Source organism: Schistocerca piceifrons, chromosome 5, assembly GCF_021461385.2.
Source record: "Schistocerca piceifrons isolate TAMUIC-IGC-003096 chromosome 5, iqSchPice1.1, whole genome shotgun sequence".
Lineage (NCBI taxonomy): Eukaryota > Metazoa > Arthropoda > Insecta > Orthoptera > Acrididae > Schistocerca > Schistocerca piceifrons.
Window position 1 is genome coordinate 458,329,247 of NC_060142.1, and position 22,246 is coordinate 458,351,492.

The 22,246-nt window shown below is 39.4% G+C and overlaps 1 protein-coding gene across 1 annotated transcript in view; it reads left to right on the plus strand.

Annotated features, from left to right (window-relative positions):
* LOC124799068 overlaps nt 1-22,246 on the plus strand; it is a 109,477-nt gene that overhangs the window by 63,439 nt on the left and 23,792 nt on the right. The window lies entirely within an intron of this gene.

Here is a 22,246-nt window from a genome sequence, read left to right on the forward strand (position 1 = left end):
ACAAAGTATTCATATAGTTTTACAAAACATTATTCAGTATTATTCACAAGTCATCATTCAAAACAAGAGTTAATTAATGGCATAGCATTTATGCATAAGTCATCATATTACAGTAATCATTGGCATTCATTGGGCAGTTACTAAACATGTAGCAAGTATTGAGTATTACAAAAGACTATTCATAACTCGTCTGATTGCAGTAATTATTGGCACTCATTGGCCAGTTACAAAGGATTCATATAGTTTTACAAAACATTATTCAGTATTATTCACAAGTCATCATTCAAAACAAGAGTTATTGGGTGTAGCAACAAGCTGCTAGTGGCTATATATGATATCATGTAAGTGAAATGAGACATACTTAAAATGTAAGACAGTTTAACTATTAGTCAAGGTCTGTAGTTCACTAATACATAGACATAATGGAATCAATACATCAGAAAAATTTGCATTATATTTAGGACTAGAAATATATCTTAAACTGGTAGCATTATGTAGTTGTATACTGGTAATGACTGTGACTAGTAATAATTTCTTTTTTTGTGATAGCAATGCATTGCTGGGGCATGAAAATATTTACTTTTAACTTATTGTTGGAAATAAGGATTAATAACGTCATTCATCATGAGTCAGCTGCAGCAAGGTTATGAAACAAGTAGAGTATATGTGATCACATTCATAAATGATAGACACAACTAGGTAAAAAAATGCAAGTACTAGGACAGATTTCATAAGTAAGTGTTTATAGCATATTAATATCATGAAAAGCTTCTCCTGGAAAAAACACAAAATAGATTATTGACTTGAAAGAAAACATGTATATTATGCTGAAAAGTAGTAAACTTCGAATTAAAGGGTAATGAAACGTGTACTTAATATGTGTGTACTCTAGCTGTCTTTCCCAAAACATTCAGTCATTATACAACGCGACATAAGACAACCGGCAAAAGGAACTGCAACAAATACTTAAATAACTACATAGCATGTCTTAACTAACAGTGAATATATAAGCATCATCATTATCATCACCTGCAAAGAAAAACTTCATTATTCATATTACCATATTCTTCATATAACTATTCATCACATTTATTTTCATCTGCAAAAAATAGACACTTCATTATTCATATTCATATTACCATTTACTTCATACAACTATTCATAGTATAGAGTTTCTTACTTCTAGCATATTTCATCACTAAAATTAACATGTGTAGTTCTGTCTGACAGCTTGCATCAATCGCCTCGTATTCTGAAAGAAAAATAATTAGTTAAGACTGTTATTATACAGTGTGTATAGTTTATTCTTGTTAATGTTTGTTAATTCTGATCCATTTACTCTTCATGATACAGTACTGCATTTTCTTTCGTTCATTCCGATAGTGAAATTCCCATTTCATAGCAAACCACTGTGGTTTGTTTAATTTATTTCTTTTATACGTCATTCCTTTCTGAAAATGATGAATATGGATTAATATCTTGCATTTAAATCATATACTCATTAAATAAAAACTTGTTTATAGTGATATACCTAGGCGTACAGCATAGCATGACAGAAAACATATTAGGTCAAAAACATAGACAGTTTTCAACTGCAAAAATGTAACACTGTATCATAATGTAGTAGCAAAAAATGTAGAATAGTCAAGATATTTAGATATCATAAAGCAAAAATGTTGAAGTCAACTGGTGTTTGTTACATCTTAAATATTTTATAGTGCATACAAAGAAAATTTCTACTTTCTATAGGAAAACAATCACACATACACCAAAAAAATGGAAAATGTGCACGGTCTGATGTCTAACGACAAGAAAAGCGACCTGCTAACCTTACCTTGCCGGGCACTTGCCAAGAAAAAATACGCTCATTATCAGTACGTAGTCACATAAATATAATTGCATCAGTAGTCATATAAATATCAGGAAATGGCATTACAGTGTGACAAATCGTAAAGTATGCTCATTCAATAAAAGGTTTAATATTGGAGACATGGTGATTGCCTTTGCTTTTTCTGGTTTTCAAAGGTTCGACATGTACTACATTAGGGTGAGGAATGCTGCGAATTCTATATGGACCTGTGTATAGAAGCTCAAATTTACTGCATCTACTTTTTCCTCTGTTGGATAAATAGTGCGTGCGTACTAATATCTTCTGTCCTATGTGAAAGTCACGGCGTGTATAAACCTGTTTTTGCTGTCTTCTCCGGCGCTCTGCGGCACGCTTGATGTTGTTGAGTGCAATGTCAATTATTTCATGGTGGCGTAGTCGATGAGATGTAGGAAAAGATGCTAATTCTTTAATTTTGTTAGGTGGTTCAACTTTTTTAATATAACAGTCGGAGATAGCATAGTAGATTCATTTGGTATGGAGTTAATTACATCCTGGAATGAGAGTATGTGTGCGTCTCAATCAATATGTTTTTATGGCAGTATATTCTACATAGTTAACCAATTTCTTTCATCAGACGTTCACAAGGGTTCGAAGATGCGTGATACTTGGATATATAGATCGGAGAAATGTTTCTAGCTCGTAACATACGGGTCCATATCGCAGATCGAAATTGCGGTCGATTGTCGGAAATTACTTTCAATACATGCCCAACATGAAATAGAAAATGTTTTACAAATGCATTCGAAACAGATGTAGCAGTAGCTTTGCGTAACGAAGTAAGGGTAACAAATTTCGGAGTGAGTTCAACGGCGACAAACTCTATTAGTTCTGGGAATTAGACCAAAAATGCCTACAGCGGTCATGTGTCTCAATTTAATGGGTACAATCGGATGTAACGGAGTAATATGTGAAGTCGTGTCTGATTTAGCTTTCTGGCAGATTTTACATGACACTAAAACTCGTCGAATTCGTTTCTCCATGTTCGCAAAATAACAGTTCTGTATCAGTATAAGAAAACATTTTCTGGCTCCGTAATGTGCGTAACTTAAATGAGTATACCAAATTAATTTGTTAACAACCTCGTCAGGGATACATAATAACCAGTTGTTGCTGTCAGGGTGAGAGCGGCGAAACAGAATGTTCTTGCGTACAGTATAACGGTTTCTAATGGTAACGTTATTCCTATCTTGCCAAAGGTGTTTAATTTCTTTCCATATGTTGTCTTTGCTCTGCTCTTGAGCTACGTCTCGTAATGATGCCGAAATAAAATTTTCGAGTGCAACTTGTTGAATATACATGACGCTAGAATTTGCTTGGCAGAAGTTGGTTGCGATGTCTTGCTGATTGTTGCTGAGAGAACGGGATAGTGCGTCTGCTACAATATTTTGTGTACCGGGAATGTGAACAATTGCAAAATTAAATTCCTGTAAATAAAGTTTCCATCTGCTTAACCTGACGTGTGTAAATTTTGCGGAAAATAAAAACTGTATAGCTCTATGATCTGTGTAAACGGTCGTATGTCTTCCATAAGGACATGCCTAAATCTCGTAAATGCCCATACAACACATAATGTTTCAAGTTCTGTAACAGAATAATTGCGTTCCGCAGGTGACAGAATGCGACTTGCAAAGGAGATGTTTTTTGTGGTGTCACCGCCAGACACCCCACTTGCAAGGTGGTAGCCTTTTAAATCGGCCGCGGTCCATTAGTATACGTCGGCCCCGCGTGTCGCCACTATCAGTGATAGCAGACCGAGCGCCGCCACACGGCAGGTCTAGAGAGACTGACTAGCACTCGCCCCAGTTGTACAGCCGACGTTGCTAGGAAAGGTTCACTGAGAATTACGCTCTCAATTGCCGAGACGATAGTTAGCATAGCCTTCAGCTAAGTCAATTGCTACGACCTAGCAAGGCGCCATTTATCATTTGCTATGTATCTAATGAAGCATGTACAGTAACAAAACCAATGTTCACCAATTGTGGATTAAAGTTAAGTATTCCAGCAGCTACGTACTTTTCTTTATAGTATTCATTACGTATCCTGTTTCAGACTTCACGCCAGCCTGCGTGAGTTTAAGCGCGTGCCTTTCGGTTACCCGTCACTGTAGACTGGCTGTCTTGTCAGTCCACAACATTTTTAATTACTGTATTACCGTCTTCTTCAATTTCCTGAAAAATGTGTACGCCTAAAACTGTGTTAGAGCTGTCGATGGCAATGGAAAAATTTCTGGTAGGATCAGGGTGTGATAAAAGTGGTGTGTTCAACAAAGCTTGTTTTAGATTGACAAATTCAGACTATGCTTGGCTATCCCAGGACCAAATAGTGTTTTTACCCGTCAATTGACATAATCTAGGAGTGTCTAAAGCAGAGTAATGAATAAATTTTCGGAAAAGTTAAATAAACCGAGAAAGCTGCGTAGTTGTTTCTTCGTCGTTGGAACATTAATGTCACGTATAGCTTGAAGTTTTTCTGGGTCAGGTGCAATGCCTTCTGCTAAAATCACATGTCCAAGAAATTTTATAGAAGTTTTGCCAAAGTGCGATTTGCTAAGATTAACTGTGAGTCCTTGAGCACGAAAAGTTTGTAACAGTCGTTCAAGAATCAAAATGTGTTCAGACCAATTAGCTTCTGCAATAAGGATGTCGTCTACATATGTTGTGATTCTGTCTTTAAGTTCTGTCGGATGTATACTATTCAAACCGCGAATAAATGCTGCTGAAGAAATTGTTAAACCGAACGGTAATTTGCAAAATTGATAACAGTCACCAAAACAGAGAAATGCTGTGTACTTTCTTCAGTTCGGATGGAGCTGAATTTGCCAAAATCCCGATTTCAAATCTTATGTGGAATAAATAGCAGTATCATGAAATTTCTGTAAAAGTTCTTCTAGTGTCTGTGGGCGATCTGTTTCATTAATAATAATGTCGTTGACATGACGCGAATCAAGTACGAGGCGAAGTGATCCATCCTTTTTCTTAACAATATGGAGCGGGTTTATGTACGGTCTAACTGACGGTTCAATAATACCTTGGTCAAGCATAGCTTGCAATTCTTTCTTCACCTGTTCTCTGTGAATATACGGAATGGGATAATGTTTGGCTTTAAATGTGTCGTGCTGTTTAACTTGAAATTCATACATAAAACCGGACATAGTATCAGGGATGTTGTCAAAAACTGGAGCTTGCTGTAAAAGAATATTGCGTAGCTCTGTACGTTCGTCGTTTGTATTTGCGCTGCTTTGTTTCACTTTATCAGAAATCATTTGCATAACGTCATAGTCAGCATCGTCTGGTGTATTATAGTTGTGTATGTACGACGCGATGTAGAAATGACCTCTGTTCGATTAATTGTCTGTTCATCTGCAGATAGAGCGTGCTGAAATTCTAATGCCAGTTGTACATTTTCATCCTTTAACATTAAATAGGAATTTTGAAAGTCAATAACTGCGTCGTGTGCCGGCCAGAATGGCCGAGCGGTTCTAGGCGCTTCAGTCTGGAACTGCGCGACCGCTGCGGTCGCAGGTTCGAATCCTGCCTCGGGCATGGATGTGTGTGATGTCCTTAGGTTAGTTAGGTTTAAGTAGTTCTAAGTTCTAGGGGACTGATGACTTCAGAAGTTAAGTCCCATAATGCTCAAAACCATTTGAACCATTTGAACCAACTGCGTCGTGTTGTGCCAAAAAACTCGTACCTAAAATAACGTCTGTTGTCAATAAGGGAACAATCCAAAAATTTGAGTGGAAGGTATGACCTGCAATACAAAATTATAAGTGTGTCTGTAATTTTACATCTACTCCTTTACCAGATACTGCTCCTTTTACTTTAGTTTTGCCTAATGGTAACGTAGGATAGGTATTCTCTTTGTTACATTCGCTGAAAGTTTCTTCATTTATAACTGACATAGGTGATCCAGAATCGATTACTGCTGAAAATGTGGATGATCCGATCTTTACTTCAATGACAGGGTGGGAAATGGTTTTTTGAATAACTGGTTTTTCATACAAAAGAGTGTCTCGGATGTCGTCAAAAGCAATAACATTCTCGTGAATAACATTCTGCGTGTCAAAAGTAGTGCTTACGTTGTTGGAAGATGCAACCTGTACTGTATCTAGTCAAATTATTTCTGACGTGCTGTTGTTTGCGGGAGGATGCTGTGGCATCTCGACTGTTTGTACTGTTCTGTTATTTCTTCCTGACGTATTAGGTTCGGGATGATACCGACTGTCTGGTTCATTCATGATAATCTGTTGTTGTGGTTGATTATGGTTCAGATGGCTCTGAGCACTATGGGACTTAACATCTGTGGTCATCAGTCCCCTAGAACTTAGAACTACTTAAACCTAACTAACCTAATGACATCATACACATCCATGCCCGAGGCAGGATTCGAACCTGCGACCGTAGCGGTCACGCGGTTCCAGACTGAAGCGCCTAGAACCGCACGGCCACACCGGCCGGCTGGTTGATTATGCTGCTGGTAAGATCTACTGTTATTAAACGTACACTGAAAACTGTGCTCTTTACTTTTACGTCTGTCATAATAATCGTTGCTATACGGCGCATTGCGATATGAGTTGAAATGGTGCGTTTTCTGTACGTAGTGGTTTCCTCGTTGCTGTGCGTTACTATTTGGAGGAGCCGACGCTATACGTGTAGGCGGCGAAACATTAAAGCTTGGCTGACCTTGCAGACTATATTGTTGGTTAGCTATGCTAACCGACTGGTTTTGTTGATGTTGTGGGGAAAAGCCTCTATTGTTGTCAGACTGTCTTTGCTGTTGCTGATAACTATGAGGATACTGATAATTAAAATTTTGTGTGTTATTAAAGTTCTGGTGGTTGTCATTCCTGGACCGTCTGTCACCTTTGCTATTAAAATACCGTGGCTGATCGTAATTGTCGTATGCTTGTCGGCCTTGGTTATGATGTGAAAAATTTTTGTTTATGAAAGAATAGTCTGATTGCTTAACTTCCAAAAGCTGTAACAGATCTCTAAATGCCGAAATATTTTCTTTCTGCTGTCCTGTTAAAAGAGATACTCTTAATGATCGTGGTAATTTTGAAATACACAATTGGATAAGTGCTGATTCACTGTATGGCTCACTTAAGTATTGGTTTTGTTGGACCATGTGTTCAAAAAATTGCGTGACAGTGGGAAAATTTGAGTTCTCATAATTCGGTAAGCTAATTAATTGATCCTTGATTCCGCGTTGTGTCGTCTTCGACCAATACGCTGACAGAAAAGCATTCTGAAATTCTTCAACCGAGTACCATTGTGTCGCGATCGGTCTCATACGAGTTGCCAGTTCGCCTTCCAAAAAACTGCAAATAAATTCAAGTTTGTGTGTTACGGGCCAAGTTGGTGGAAAAGCAAAGCTAAATTGTGTCCAATCCAAGGGGTGAATCTGTGTTCTGTCATTCTTAAATACCTTAAATTTTCTCACGGATGGAAAGTGCTTGTAATCAAAATTATCGTCTCTGAATGTCTGAACAGGTTCAGGATTGTATGAGAATCTATTTGTCTGTGTCTGTTCAGATTCTAAGTCACGTACTCTCTGTAAATTACCTAAATTATACTGGCTGTGTGAGTGTGAGAAATGTTCGGAAAGTGGCGTATGCTGTGACGTGTTAAATGCTGTAACATTTTTCATTTCAGTCATTTCTTGCTGTAAAGATGACAATTTTCTACGTAATATGTTATTGGACGAACCTATCTCACTGATTGTTTGCTGTATGTTTTGGAATTCAGGTCTGATTAAACGAAACTGGTAGCGTATCGTCTGATTTGGTGTCATTGTTATTTTCGATAACAATACAACTGACCAATTCATCAAATTTTTCAGTCAGTGCTTTTACCAGATCGCCGTTTTTAGTGTCATAAGCATTAATTTGTTTCTGCATTTTACGTGTGGTTTTGTTTAATTTCTTAACGTCTGCTTTAATGGCATCGGGATCCTGTATTAATTCTAACTGTTCAAGTCTGTTGGTCATTGTCTGAAAGTCTACTGTATATTTATTTTCCAAAGTCTGAATATTAGCATCTGTTTTTGTTTTTAGATCGGATATTTCACCATGCAATTCAGTGTTCAACTGTTTGATAGTATTGATTTCGTCTGATACTGTAGAAATGTTGTTGTCTACATATGTTTTTGCTTTCGTAAATAACTTACGCTTATCTTCCTGTCTCTGAACAGTAATTGTTTCCATGACTTGTTTCTTTATTTTATTCTGTTCCTGTATAAATTTACGGTAACGCGTTTCACTGTTCTGTAGTTGGTGATTAAAACGTTCGTCAATTTGGTTGTTCTGCTGGTCAAATTTCGTGTCTACTTTGCATCCAGTGTGCGTAAAAGTTCTGATGATATTAATTCAAACTCGTCGCGTAACTGTGTTGCGGTTTTCAGAACATTGTTAAGCGACTGCACTAATTTCATCTCTAAGTAATTTAGTTGTGGCAGCATGTGTATTACGTATCTCTTCACTATTATTCCTGGCGCATGCCTTAATTTCCTCACATAATAGTTTTTTAGTTTCATTACATTGCTCCACAACGGCTGTAATCTGTTCAGTAAGCTGTTCAATAGAGGTGTCAAGTTTTTCATTAATTTTTATGAACGACCTGTCATGGTTTTCATTCGACTGTTTGAAACTTTCATCAAGTTGTTGTTTGAGGTTTTCATTATTTTCATTAATTTGTTGTTTGAGATTTTCATTAAGTTGTTTGTTTGATTCATGAAGTTGTAGCAATAATGCCATAACTTGATCCATGCCAATATTACCTACTCTATTGTCTGTGCTGTTTGATGATGTATCTCCAATTGTCACGTTTTGTGTAACCATTTGGTCATTCTTGAAAAGGTTTGCCAATTGGATGTGCACTGTTGGTCACTACACCAGACTCAAATAAATCTGACATATTTTGAGTACATTGTTCATTTTCGTTAGAAACATTTCTCTGTTCACCGTGTAAATTTTGCCAGTCATGTGTGTCAAACTGGACAGCGTCCATTGTAACGGATCGTGCCGCGTCATCAGTTGCCGTTAAATTAAGTGTGGACATAACTGAATGTGTTTGTTCATCATCTGGAATAAAATCATTACTAGTGATCGGCACGCACTGATTATCTGTAATTAGAGGATTATCACTATTACACTGACTGTCGTTAGTATTATCGGTCAAATTATTCGAGTCAGCTTTTTCACTCATTGTACATCGCGATGTACTGTTAGCAGTTTTTCGCGGCATTTTCACAAATCAAAGTTAAGCACAAAATGAAACAAAGACAAAGCAAAAATGGAACAAATACAATTACAACAATGAGCAATAAACTGCCGATGATCTGCGAAAGAAAGAGTGACAAATTAGTAAATGCGTTGCGCCAGATGCAAACTACATTTAATATTAAGTAAATAAGAGCAGATATATAACTGACTACCTCTCAGAAATTCACAAAAATACGATCCTGGTCGGTTGTCGACAAGTGTAACCTCCCCACAGTAAAATTATATGAATAATATTCACATTTAGTGTAACCTCTCAACAGTAAAAGTTCCGAAACCTCCCAACAGTAAAAAATATAACCATAACATTGACATTTAGCGTAACCTACCAACAGATAAATTCCGTAACCTACCAATAATCCAATGTGATTAACCTCTCAATAAAATTGTCGCTCACTTATAACCTTTCAATAATGACTGTGAATTTAAACTGGTAAATTTAGAACGTCAGCAGTGCTGCGTCATGGCCCTGAAAATTCATTCTGAATAAATTGAAAAATCTTACCTCAATTAGGTCGCCGGATAACGCGTATATATCTGCTCCTATAAGAAATTTTTCTGGCGCAGCTCTGTGCAATGCTGCCCGATAGATTTGTCATGTATAAAAAGAAACAACTGATTTTTCCTTTCAATAAACGGGATGACCAAGGATTGGAGAAATAAGTAAATTCTTTAAATTGAAATGAATGATTGTCAAAAGTTACTTTTTATGAGAAATATTGTTATTAAGAGATTTTTTTAACATTTACATGGGACTTGATATAACAATACTACATATGCGCGAGGCTGCATTTACCTTATACTATAACGCTCAGGCTCCGCCATCGTTCCACCACGACCGGCCCAGCCAACATGATACACCAGACTGCTAACAATTACTTACTCCCATGCTACACAGTTCCTACTGCAGTCAACATTGATCTTTGGTCTCAGATTCTCTTATAGCTTATATATCGCAGGCAGCATGTGAGCAATCCATCGAAGTTACATCTGCTCGAGTGCGCTAGCAACAAATTCCTTAATCATGGACCTCTTACAAGTGAGAGTTAACTTCACCTATATATTATACTTCAGTTAAAATTTCTGGTGACTCACAGAATATAGTGTGGGAGGCAGTGTCACTGGTATGCAGCTAGCCACACTACACAAGGCGCTGCATTACTTACAAAATAAGCAATACAGAGATCTCGTGACACTCGAGAGAGAATTAGGTTTACGTTCCGGCCAGCTCCTACCACTCGACTCGCTGAAACTTTAATCACAAAGTAATTTTGATCTGAGTATACTAGCATAAATCTTCTCCTTGTAACGAATACCCAAATTCCAGTAATACTGATCTCGTAGTATTCGTTCAGTCTAGACACAGCGTGTTTAGAAATTCACGTTACAAACTTCTAGGACCTGTAGAGGGAACTGAGTGCAGAATGAATGGAAATGCTTTGTCCGGAAACGTACCGTTTCCGTGCTACAGCCGTTTGAAAATATGCTTGTTGTATTGGTATACAAGTGAGTAATCATGGTAAGGTTTCTTACTTCGGATCGGCTGATGTCATTTGTCGTCTGACTTACCTGTCTGGCCTCGTGCGAACCTCCTTCATGTGTCTATGAGCTTTACAGCAACATTGCTGGCTACACGTTCACAGAATACATCGGCATGATGCTTCTGAATGCCGAAGCTCACGGTAATGAAAGAGCTGCTCGTCGCTTTTATCAAGATCGTTCTCCACAGCGTCCGATTCCATCGCGCACCCTTTTAGACACAATTATGCAACGGCTTCGAGAAAATATACCTTCACCATCAGCAGCCGAGACTGTGGTGCTCCAAGGAGATTCCACGCACCCGAGTTGGAAGAGGCTGTACTGCATGACATTGAAGACAACCCGTCAACAAGTACACAAGCGATTTCTTTGGCTCTTAATGAGCGGAACTGAAAAGTAAATGACATACTGTATCACGCCTCATCAGTTATTTGTAAAAGGGATCGCGTTACCAATACGTTTTCAAATAGTTGTAGCATAGAGATGGTACTTTCTGGACATGGGTTCTAATTCAGAATATTATCTACTCACTCTCCTCTACAAGTAATAGGAGCTTGTAACGGGAATTTCTGAACACCGAGTAGATACTTTGCTGTCATGTGGCTCTATTAGTTTCCTTCTTCAGACTCAGTAATTACTTTCAAACACCTCACATAACATAAATGAGACTACTATTCTTTTCGGGTGCGCAGACACATCATAACGTCATCTTGACACAATATTTCAGCGGTCCACCTAGCCGCCATCTTCAGGTGAGACCGCTGGAACATTGTGATGACGTTATGATCCGGCTGCATACCCGAGAAAAATATCAATTATTACGCCGTGAAAGCCTTCGTAGTCACATAAATGAGACTAATCATTCATATAAATATGTTTTAGGATCCTGGTCAGCAAGCAATGCCTTAATTTTTTGTTTGTTTTGTTTTATTTTAGGACAGGCGAAGAGATAGATTCCTTCATGTAGAGTCCTGACTACTTTATAAGGACCCATGTATAAAAGTGGCCATTTAATATTCTTTTATGGAGAAGCGTACATTTCCGGGCAGTTTTCAACAAAATACTTTCTCCTATCCCATGTCTTCGCATTTGCTGCAGTCTTTTGCCATAGTAGATTTTTCTCAAGTCTGCTTGCTCAGTGAGTATGACTAAGGCTTGGCTTACGCTTTCTTCCCAGGAACATTCATCTCCTTAAAGATGTGAGAACGGACCTATCCATTCATTCTTCTCCTCTGTCCTGTAAATTAGTTTAGCTGTAAGGAACTGTGCGCTGTGCAATGGCAAACTGTTTACGGCCTGTTCACATTACTCTAAATATTCAATCCATTTTGTCTGATGATTTTGTGCATATGTTCATACGAACCAGTTTTGTTCATGAAAAAATAAATTTCTGGAATTACTTGTTGAATGAAATCGTGATATTAGTGTAGGCTTAATTTCATATTCATGTAGAAATGTTTTCCATGCATCGTCTGACAGCAATCCTGATACATTGGGTACACCTGTACCACCTCGTACAACAGCGACAGTTAGCCACCCATTACCATGCGAAAATGTATCATTCAGATCAATACTGAAGTTCAGTCTACATCCACAAAAGACAAAAAAATACTTTTTGAATAAAATCGTGATATTAGTGTAGGCTTAATTTCATATTCATGTTGAAATGTTTTCCATGCATCGTCTGACAGCAATCCTGATACATTGGGTACACCTGCACCACCTCGTACAACAGCGACAGTTAGCCACCCATTACCATGCGAAAATGTATCATTCAGATCAATACTGAAGTTCAGTCTACATCCACAAAAGACAGCGGGTCCATCTAGTAGTGAATTTGCAGCGACAGATTTTATAGTATTCTTCTTCTTGTCAGCAGCAGATGTTGTCATTTCGACGTCTTCAATTGTTTTGCAGATTGTCTGTCTTGCACGACGACGATATCTGTTGTTTTATATCTGTTTACTGTTGTTTTAATGATTCGACCAACTGCAGTAGACTTAGTTTAAGTATACTTTCTGAAGGTGTCATACAGAGTTGCTACATTCTTAATTCTATCTATAGATGAGGGCAAAGATCTTTGAGTATCAGTATCAGTTGACACGATTTGTTGTGGACTGGTTTGTAAAATAGGGTGTAATTCTGTGGACAGAATTTGCTTATGTTTTTTGTGACGTATAAGACATTTTTAAGGAGTTGCTGTGTTCATCTTCTCATGTTAGGATAATATCAATACAGGCTGACCTTTCTTATGCACACGCATGATATGTGTACCAAATTAAAGTATCCTCTAGTGCACAATGCACAGCAGGGTGATCACGGTCCACCAGACTTTAATAAAAAGACAAGGAATGATAACTGGTAACATCAGCGTTACTATGGTAATGCTGATAGGCATTGGCAGAACTATAACAACTACCTAATTCCCAAATGGGAAACTGTACCCAGCCAGCGATATACAGCAATAATAATATGCAAGAAGCTCTAGAACCAAACTGAACTTCTGAACATGATTAGTAGACACTTAATCCAGTCGTAAATATCCTAGTGGTGGCGGAAGAACCCTGCTACATAACCCGGAATATGACAAACTAAGTTCGCCGGTATTATGCCTTAAAATTTTGGCTGTGGGGTTGTCATGAGGCAAAATAATCTTGTTAATTTATTATGTTACAACACTGACGTGGACAATACGAAAGAATTAACTGATGACCATTTAAAATGAAATGATCGTAAGTGATAGTTTTCCAAGTCACTGCATATGCTATTCTAGGGATGATACCAACTACAATTGTTATAGATAAAAGGGCAATAATATTTATGAGATCACAAAGGTACCCACATTTCCTGTATAAAATTGTAAGATCATGGGAGCTATTGGTGTTAAATCGTGGAAATGTTTAATGGTGTTACAAAATGTCAGTTCGTAATAGTAAGTTAGTTAGTTGTAGAATGAGTTTTTGACATTGATTTTCTAAGAGAGAAGGAAGCAGTAATCGACTTCTCTTCAGGCAATTGCTTTCTAAACATCAATTGTCAAAAGACTGCAACTGACTTAGAGGAAACGAAGACAGAGCATGGTAATTAATGCCGAGGCTAAAGGTAAAGTTTCTTAAGACATAGACAACATACATCAGTAGTACACCTTCACAAAGTACTCAGGTTCCGAATATTAAAGATCAAGTAAAAGATAAGACCGCTGACTCCACTACAACTGCCTCCTCGCAAGAAGCAGTATTCATTGTATTACTGGAAACAAACCAGGTGTAACTAACACATACCAATATCAAATGAAAATTAACACCCTTGCGTTCACTGTTAGTATACATACTCCATCCCATGGACCAAGAGAGCAGTAATTAACACCCTTGCGTTCACTGTTAGTATACATACTCACCAACATGGACCAAGAGAGCAGCGGTCACTCAAAAATAAGGAAAATGCTTAAGTGGAGAATAACACTGCCCTCAATGTCACGACATTGCAGCCCTCTGCTAACTGTGGGAAAGGTCAGTGGAAACGTTTGCCTCGTTTTAGATACTAGACACTCAACAAAAACATTATTCCTGTGAGAACAATATCTGGGAACTTATATGAACAGTTGCAGAAGTTTCATGAAGTTAAATACCTTAAAAGGAGTAATTTGAGATATAAGCCTACCGGAGGAATCGAGAAAAATACTTCTTTCAATTTTGCAAGAAGGAGGTATCAATTATGCTTATTGCCATTCGGGTTAAACACGAATTAAGATGCATTCAGTTCTGCCTTGAATACTATCTTAGGGCCTGAAGTACTAGATGAAGTCACTTTATACGTTTATAGAGTCGCAAGTAGTTGTGAGGAACACGTATATTTGTTGGAATAAACGTTAAACAAATTTTCAGACGTAGGCGTTACAGCAAACCTACGGAAGTCAATATTTATAAAGGACAAAAATAAACTTCTAGGCCTCATAATTTCTTCCACAGTTAAAACACCATTTTTGCACAAAATAAGTGCTGTAGAGAATTTCCGTTATCCAAGCACTAAAATGTAGCTAAACGCATCTTTGGTTATGTTCATTTTTAAGACGATTTATGCCAAACTATCATTTCAATAGAGCAGCTTTGTTAACTTTATTAACGACGAATGCTCCGTGGCTGCGGACAAATGATTGAAAATAGGACTTTGATACAATAAAATATGCTTTAATTACTTCCAAAATTTACCTCATCCAGATATGACCGAAGATGTTTGTGTCATAACTGATGCTTCATTATTTGGTTTTGGGGCGTGTTTATTTTAAGCAAACGAAAATGATAGCAAGCAAGCTACTCATGTTATAAGTTTTGCTAGTTACACCTAATGTGAATGTATTCTGGGTCCTTAAAAAGTACAGTTTCTGTATTTACGGAAATAACATTAAGGTCTCCTGTGATCACCTTGCATTAGGCTTTCTTATGTCATGCAAACTGTTCCATGAATGCTTAGCACATTGATCACTATTTTTACAGAAGTTCATTTTCGAGGTCATACACATCGCAGGAACAATAATATAGTGGCAGACACTCTGTCACGCCTATCATAAGGTTTACCAGAGTACACAGAATTTATAGAACAATCCACTGACTACTGTATACTACTAAGGAAAGACAGTAATTGCCGCCAATATTATTTCGACGTGTGCAAAAACATCGGTGATTTGCAAAATTGCTGTAATGTTGAAATACTACTTTCATAGAATCGTACAGAAAATTAAAACAACGTTACAGAATATATAATAAGGATCTGATTTTCAGGTGTGATGCTGGAGATCACACGGTGTGTCTGCATTCCAGCTACAGCATGTAGCCATATTTACAAGTTAATTTGTAATGCGAGTGTAAAATGGCTAGTGCCAAATTGATGATTTATCGTGCATGTAATCCCTGTAACATGAAACTAACTGACAAGCCTGTATCATATTTAGACGTAGTTACACTATTCTTTTAATAAAATTCGTAAGTATTATTTTTTTACTCATGTGTTAACATTATAACTAACGTATTCAGGTTCTATACTTATTGTATGAATTGCTGTTAATTACTCGTGTACGTTGGTCTCTTTCACTGTTACTCCAAAATAATTTGAGGGATTTTATATTTTGTTTCGATCTACCATAGGAATCTCCCAGTCATGTAAGGATTGGCCTAGAATGACACGTAGAATTTTGGAACACTTTTGACATTTCTGGAGAGTATAAATCTACTCTGTAGGAATCAGCATGGGTTTCGAAAAAGACGATATTGTGTAACCCAGCTCGCGCTGTTTGTCGACGAGACTCAGAGGGCCATAGACACGGGTCCCCAGGTAGATGCCGTGTTTCTTGACTTCCGCAAGGCGTTTGATACAGTTCCCCACAGTCATTTAATGAACAAAGTAAGAGCATATGGACTATCAGACCAATTGTGTGATTGGATTGAAGAGTTCCTAGATAACAGAACGGAGCATGTCATTCTTAATGGAAAGAACTCTTCCGAAGTGAGAGTGATTTCAGGTATGCCGCAGGGGAGTGTCGTAGGACCGTTGCTATTGACAATATATATAAATGACCCTGTGGATAACATCGGAAGTTCGCTGAGGCTTTTTGCGGATGATGCTGTAGTATACCGAGAGGTTGTAACAATAGAAAATTGTACTGAAATGCAGGAGGATCTGCAACAAATTGACGTATGTTGCAGGGAATGGCAACTTAATCTCAATGTAGACAAGTGTAATGTGCTGCGAATACATAAAGAGAAAGATAATTTACCGTTTAGCTACAACATAGCAGGTCAGCAACTGGAAGCAGTTAATTTCATAAATTATCTGGGAGTAGGCATTTGGAGTGATTTAAAATGGAATGACCATACAAAATTAAACGTCGGTAAAGCAGATGCCAGAGTGAGATTCATTGGAAGAATCCTAAGGAAATGCAATCCGAAAACAAAGGAAGTAGGTTACAGTACGCTTGTTCGCCCACTGCTTGAATACTGCTCAGCAGTGTGGGATCCGTACCAGATAGGGTTGATAGAAGAGACAGAGAAGATCCAACGGAGAGCAGCGCGCTTCGTTACAGGATCATTTAGTAATCGCGAAAGCGTTAGGAGATGATAGATGAACTCTAGTGGAAGACTCTGCAAGAGAGACGCTCAGTAGCTCGGTACACGCTTCTGTTGAAGTTTCGAGAACATACATTCTCCGAGGAGTCAAGTAGTATATTGCTCCCTCCTACGTCTATCTCGCGAAGAGACCATGAGGATAAAATCAGAGAGATTAGAGCCCAAAAAGAGGCATACCGACAATCTTTCGTCCGCAGCTCGTGGTCGTGCGGTAGCGTTCTTGCTTCCCGCGCCCCGGTTCCCGGGTTCGATTCCCGGCGGGGTCAGGGACTTTCTCTGCCTCGTGATGACTGGGTGTTGTGTGCTGTCCTTAGGTTAGTTAGGTTTAAGTAGTTCTAAGTTCTAGGGGACTGATGACCATAGATGTTAAGTCCCATAGTTCTCAGAGCCATTTGAACCTTTTTTTGACAATCTTTCTTTCCACGAACAATACGAGACTGGAACAGAAAGGAGAACCGATAGAGGTACTCAAGGTACCGTCCGCCACACACCGTCAGGTGGCTTGCGGAGTATGGATGTAGATGTAGATGAACTGCAACGCCTGTTTCACCAAAAAGACTTTCTCAGGGACAAGCAAGTCGCTGAAGTGACGTTCAATCGATAGACTTCATTAACCCTTTAACCACAAAGGGTTATTAGTATTCAAGCAAATACCCTTAACGGCTTAACACGTCGAAACTAGTTATGGAGAGAAAGTGGAGTCTTAATAAATGAGGCTCAAATGGAAAAATGGCGATTTCATTTTTTATACAGGATGCTGGGTACTGTTGTTCGAGATGAAAAGACTAGAACAAGACAGAGAAAAATGGTAGGTACAATGAAACCCCTAACCGGACTGAGGACTTTAAAAAAAGAAAAAAAAGTCAAACAAGCTAGTTTCGTACCTATCTGTCGGTGAGGAATTTACATATGGACGAATGTTGAGATCGAAATCATTTGTTTCTATTTACTTATTTAGCCTGATGAAATTACTACGACTCAGATGAGAGGCTAGCGACACGTAGACCCTCCAGACCGCCTCCTGCTGCTAGAGTTCCAGGAGCAGGCCGCCGGCCGTGCAGACACACAGTGGTACAGTGTAGCGCCGGAGGCACGCTCGCCGTGGGGGCGGGTGTGGCGCGCACGGGCGTCTGACCTACGAGACAGCAGAGCAGGGCAGAGCGGAACGCAGCTAGCTAGCCTGCGGGTCGCTGCCCGCCTCGTGCGTGCCTGCTGCGTGCGGCCGCGTGACTCGGCACGCCACCAGGTGCCGGCGTCCGCAACCTGCAGTCACTATCTGCTTACCTGATCACTTCTCAGTATCTCCTTTCTTCACCGAGTGACCGCAAATTTTTATGCCGTGTCGTTGTCCTCAATTACACTGAGGTGACAAAAGTCATGGGATGCTTCCAAATATCGTGGCGGACCTCTTTGTGCCCGGAGTATTGCTGCAGCTCGACGTGGTATAGACTCAACAAGTCTTGGATTCCCCTGCAGAAATAGTGAGCCAAGCTACGTGTATAGCAGAGCATAATTGCTATAATATTGCAGCTACAGGATTTTGTGCACGAACTGATCTCTCCATTATGTCCTATAAATGCTCGATGGGATTCTTGTCGGGCGATCGAGGGGGCCAGGTCATTCGCTCGAATTGTCCAGAATACGTAAACGGCTGTGGCCAGGTGACATGGCGCATTGTCATCCAAAATAATTTCGTCTTCTTTTCGGAACATGAAGTCTATGAATGGCTGCATATGGTTTCCAAGTAGCCGAACATAACCATTTGTAGTCAGTTTTCAGTTCAGTGGGACCAGAGGACCCAGTACACACCATTATGGAGCCAACACCAGCTTGCACAATGCGTTGTTGACGAGTTAGGTCAATGACTTTATGGGGTCTACGCCAATCTGCAACCCTACCATCAGCTCTTACCAACTGAAATCGGGACTCATCTGACAAGACCATGGTTTTTTGGTTGCCTATGGTCCAACCGAAATGTTCACGAGCCCAGGAGAGGCGTTGCAGGTGATCTCGTGCTGTTAGCAAAGGCACTCGCGTCGGTCGTCTGCTGCCACAGCCCATTAACGCCAAAGTTCGCCGAACTGTCCTAACAGATACGGTCTTACATTCATTTATACGGCCACTTCACGCAGTGTTGCTTATCTGTTAGCACTGACTGCTTGCAACTTAACTCGGGCTTGTACACAACCTTTTATCATGACTCTGTAAAAGAGGTTCAAGTGTGCACAGTTGGATTCGCGCCCTATATTGAGTAAATAGCCAGCCTAAGTACTGCAGTGAATGAATTCAAGTATTTGTCTAAATTACGATCGTTCACAAATGATTTACACTGACAACAGTTTAGAATGAAAACATTTTATTTTACTAAATCACATCCACATAACAAACTGATGGCCACGAGATACTATGTCGGCGGCTCTTAACCGCACCGACCTTACCGCACCGACGGACCACGATCAGAAGACCCCGAACTTTGTCACCTATCCTCTGTCCTGTTTCCGGACACGTGACACTACATTACTCAAATATATTATTTCTAAACATCGCTATCATGCATTTACAATATTACAACATTGAAAAACGTAAAACTAAATACCTTATAATATTTTGTAGACAATCATCAGATTATTTACATATTTAAGGGCACTCCACTTTTTGGCAATTTCACCCCTCTTCTTTTGTTTAATCACGTCTTTGCCTAAAAGGTGTGGCATACTAAATACTCATTTTGCTCTACATAGATCGAAAACTGAACAGTACCTTCACAATAAAAGACAATAACTTATTAAGCAGAGGTTCTCAAACATCCTTACAACTTAGTTTTTATAAAAAACATGTTCTTTAATGTCCAAAATATTATCCCTGCTACTATGCTTTAAATTTGAGTTTTGAACTATTTTGAAGAGCTCTTATGTTTATGGAGTACTTCTATTTCAGTGATCAGATACCCAGCAAATCCGATGATTAGCAAGACAAGCACACATTATATTATTAACATATGTACTAAGTTATGCACTGAGACATAGGCAATTATGTAACTAAGTAATTCAATGTGAAACTGTTATGTGCCGCCTCCTCTCTTTATCAAGAAGGTGACTCCATAAATATATTGACTTGTGCTTGCTACACCCGAACTGTTCTTCCGCAGTAAACATTACCACATCCAGCAAATTAGTTATACTATTACAGTATCCCTTGTAACCTCACATGCTCTACGCAAACGCCGCAGCTCTCGGTCGTTAAGTGAAGGCCGTCGACCACTCCGTTGTCAGTGGTGAGAGATAATACCTGAAATTTGGTATTTTCCGCATCTCGGAATATTGACTTCCATAACGAATTCCGAAATGGAATCTGTCATGCGTCTAGCTCCAACTATCATTTCGCTTGCAAAGTTTGTTAATTCTCGTCGTGCGGCCACAATCACGTCGGGAATCTTTTCACATGAATCACGCGAGTACAGATGACACTTCTGCCAACACACTGCCCTTTCATACCTTGTGTAAACGATGCTACCACCATCTCTACCTGCGTATATCGCTTACCCACGGATTTGTAGCCCTACAATACGTTTCTCTTAGTTGCTGTCGAAATGCTTCTTTTGAAAAATTCAACTTTTGATAGATAATCGCATTCTCTGCAGCCTTCCGTCATCACAAAATGTAAAATGAAAACTGTTGGAACACAAAGCATCTTCCAATCGTCATCACAAAATGTAAAATGAAAACTGTTGGAACTCAAAGCATCTTCCAATCGTCTCTAACTGGAAATGCGTGGAAAATAGTGACAGGTTCAGATAAAGATGATGGGTGTGGGAAGCGATCACATCCTCTTCTCTGCAAGTAGACTTAAATAACATTGATGTTTTGTGACGTGGTGTGCAAGGGAGATGCGATAATTCACCATCGTGCCCACAGTAGGTGTTCTGGACAAGTGGCCTTTATGAACAGGGGCCCTCTCTTTTTGGAAAACAGCATCACCGATGGGAGAAAAACATTGTACCATGGACTGACCTTTTCAGCCAAATTGGCACATGATCCTTGGCAGTAATGCGATTTTGCAAAGTAACTGTGGGGCCCATGACATACCACGATATGGCTGCCGAAATCATCACCGAACCCCAGCCATGGTTCACTCTTGGGATGTAAATTTGAGCAGACGTTGGAAACAGTGGGAAACAAGAATCATTCGACCTACTGACACTTTCGCTGCCCCATAGTACAGGTTTTATGGCTTCGGCACCACGTTTTTATGTTACAGACATTGGCATTACTAATGAGTGGCTTCAGAATTCTAATTGACCTTCAATTCCCTACTTATGAAGCTACCTTCGTCTTGTTTTGGTGCTGAATGGGTTCGCGACTGCGATGTTCAGTTCTGCAGTGACTTTTACAGCTTTTTATTCTTCGTCGCAATCCTCTTCAAAGACTGTTCTTCCGTCCGCGTTACGACTTAGCGGTTGATGTTTTCCAGCTTTCCCTGTAGCTGACGTAAATCTTCGATACTGTGCCTACTGAAATACCAAACACCGAATACGAACAGTCTGCCCACACTACAATTCACTTAGTTCAGACATAATGCACTCAAAACTACAAACACTGCTATGTCCACGCCTGAGACTTACAATGCATTGAGGATATTGCACAGCCGGCCGCTGTGGCCGAGTGGTTCTAGGCGATTCAGTCAGGAACTGCACTGCTACTGCGGTCGCAGGTTCGAATCCTGTCTCGGGCATGGATGTGTGTGATGTCCTTAGGTTAGTTAGGTTTAGGTAGTTCTAAGTCTAGGGGACTGATCTCAGATGTTAAGTCTCATAGTGCTCAGAGCCATTTGAACCATTTTTGAAATCGCACAGGTGCCGTTCGTGATCAAATACAACAGCGCAGCCTGCAGGCTTGGCTGGCACCTACGTTTGTGCTTAAGCATGCATTTATCGCTGTGTTTGCATTTCTTTGTACAACCCCTGTAGTTTCATGTATTACACCGAATTCGTAATCGATGACCTCCCCAGTTTGGTCCCTGAGGAATTCACCCACATTTTTCTGAATCATCAATAACATAGTCTCCTTAACTATTTACAACCGCCAAAGCAGGGGCAACTTTCCGATTCCGCGGCTGTAGAAATTACGTGCGTTTGATGCGAAAAACTCGTCGAGTGCATTCCTTGAAGGCTGTTCGATAGAGAGTGGAGAAGCTGAAAATCATGTCAGCAGTGGTGGTTAGAATTCGGGGAAGCAATTCGTAGTACACCACACCGTCGCTGTTCCACCAGATGCGTAACATTATCTTTTGTGGATACGCGCAGGTCTCTGTATGTGAAGTTACTGATGTGTTTGGTCTCACTCATTTATCGTCACCATCAATGATAGAGGATAGCAATGGTTGGTGTTGTCCACGAGCAAGCTCCCCGCAGATTTTCGT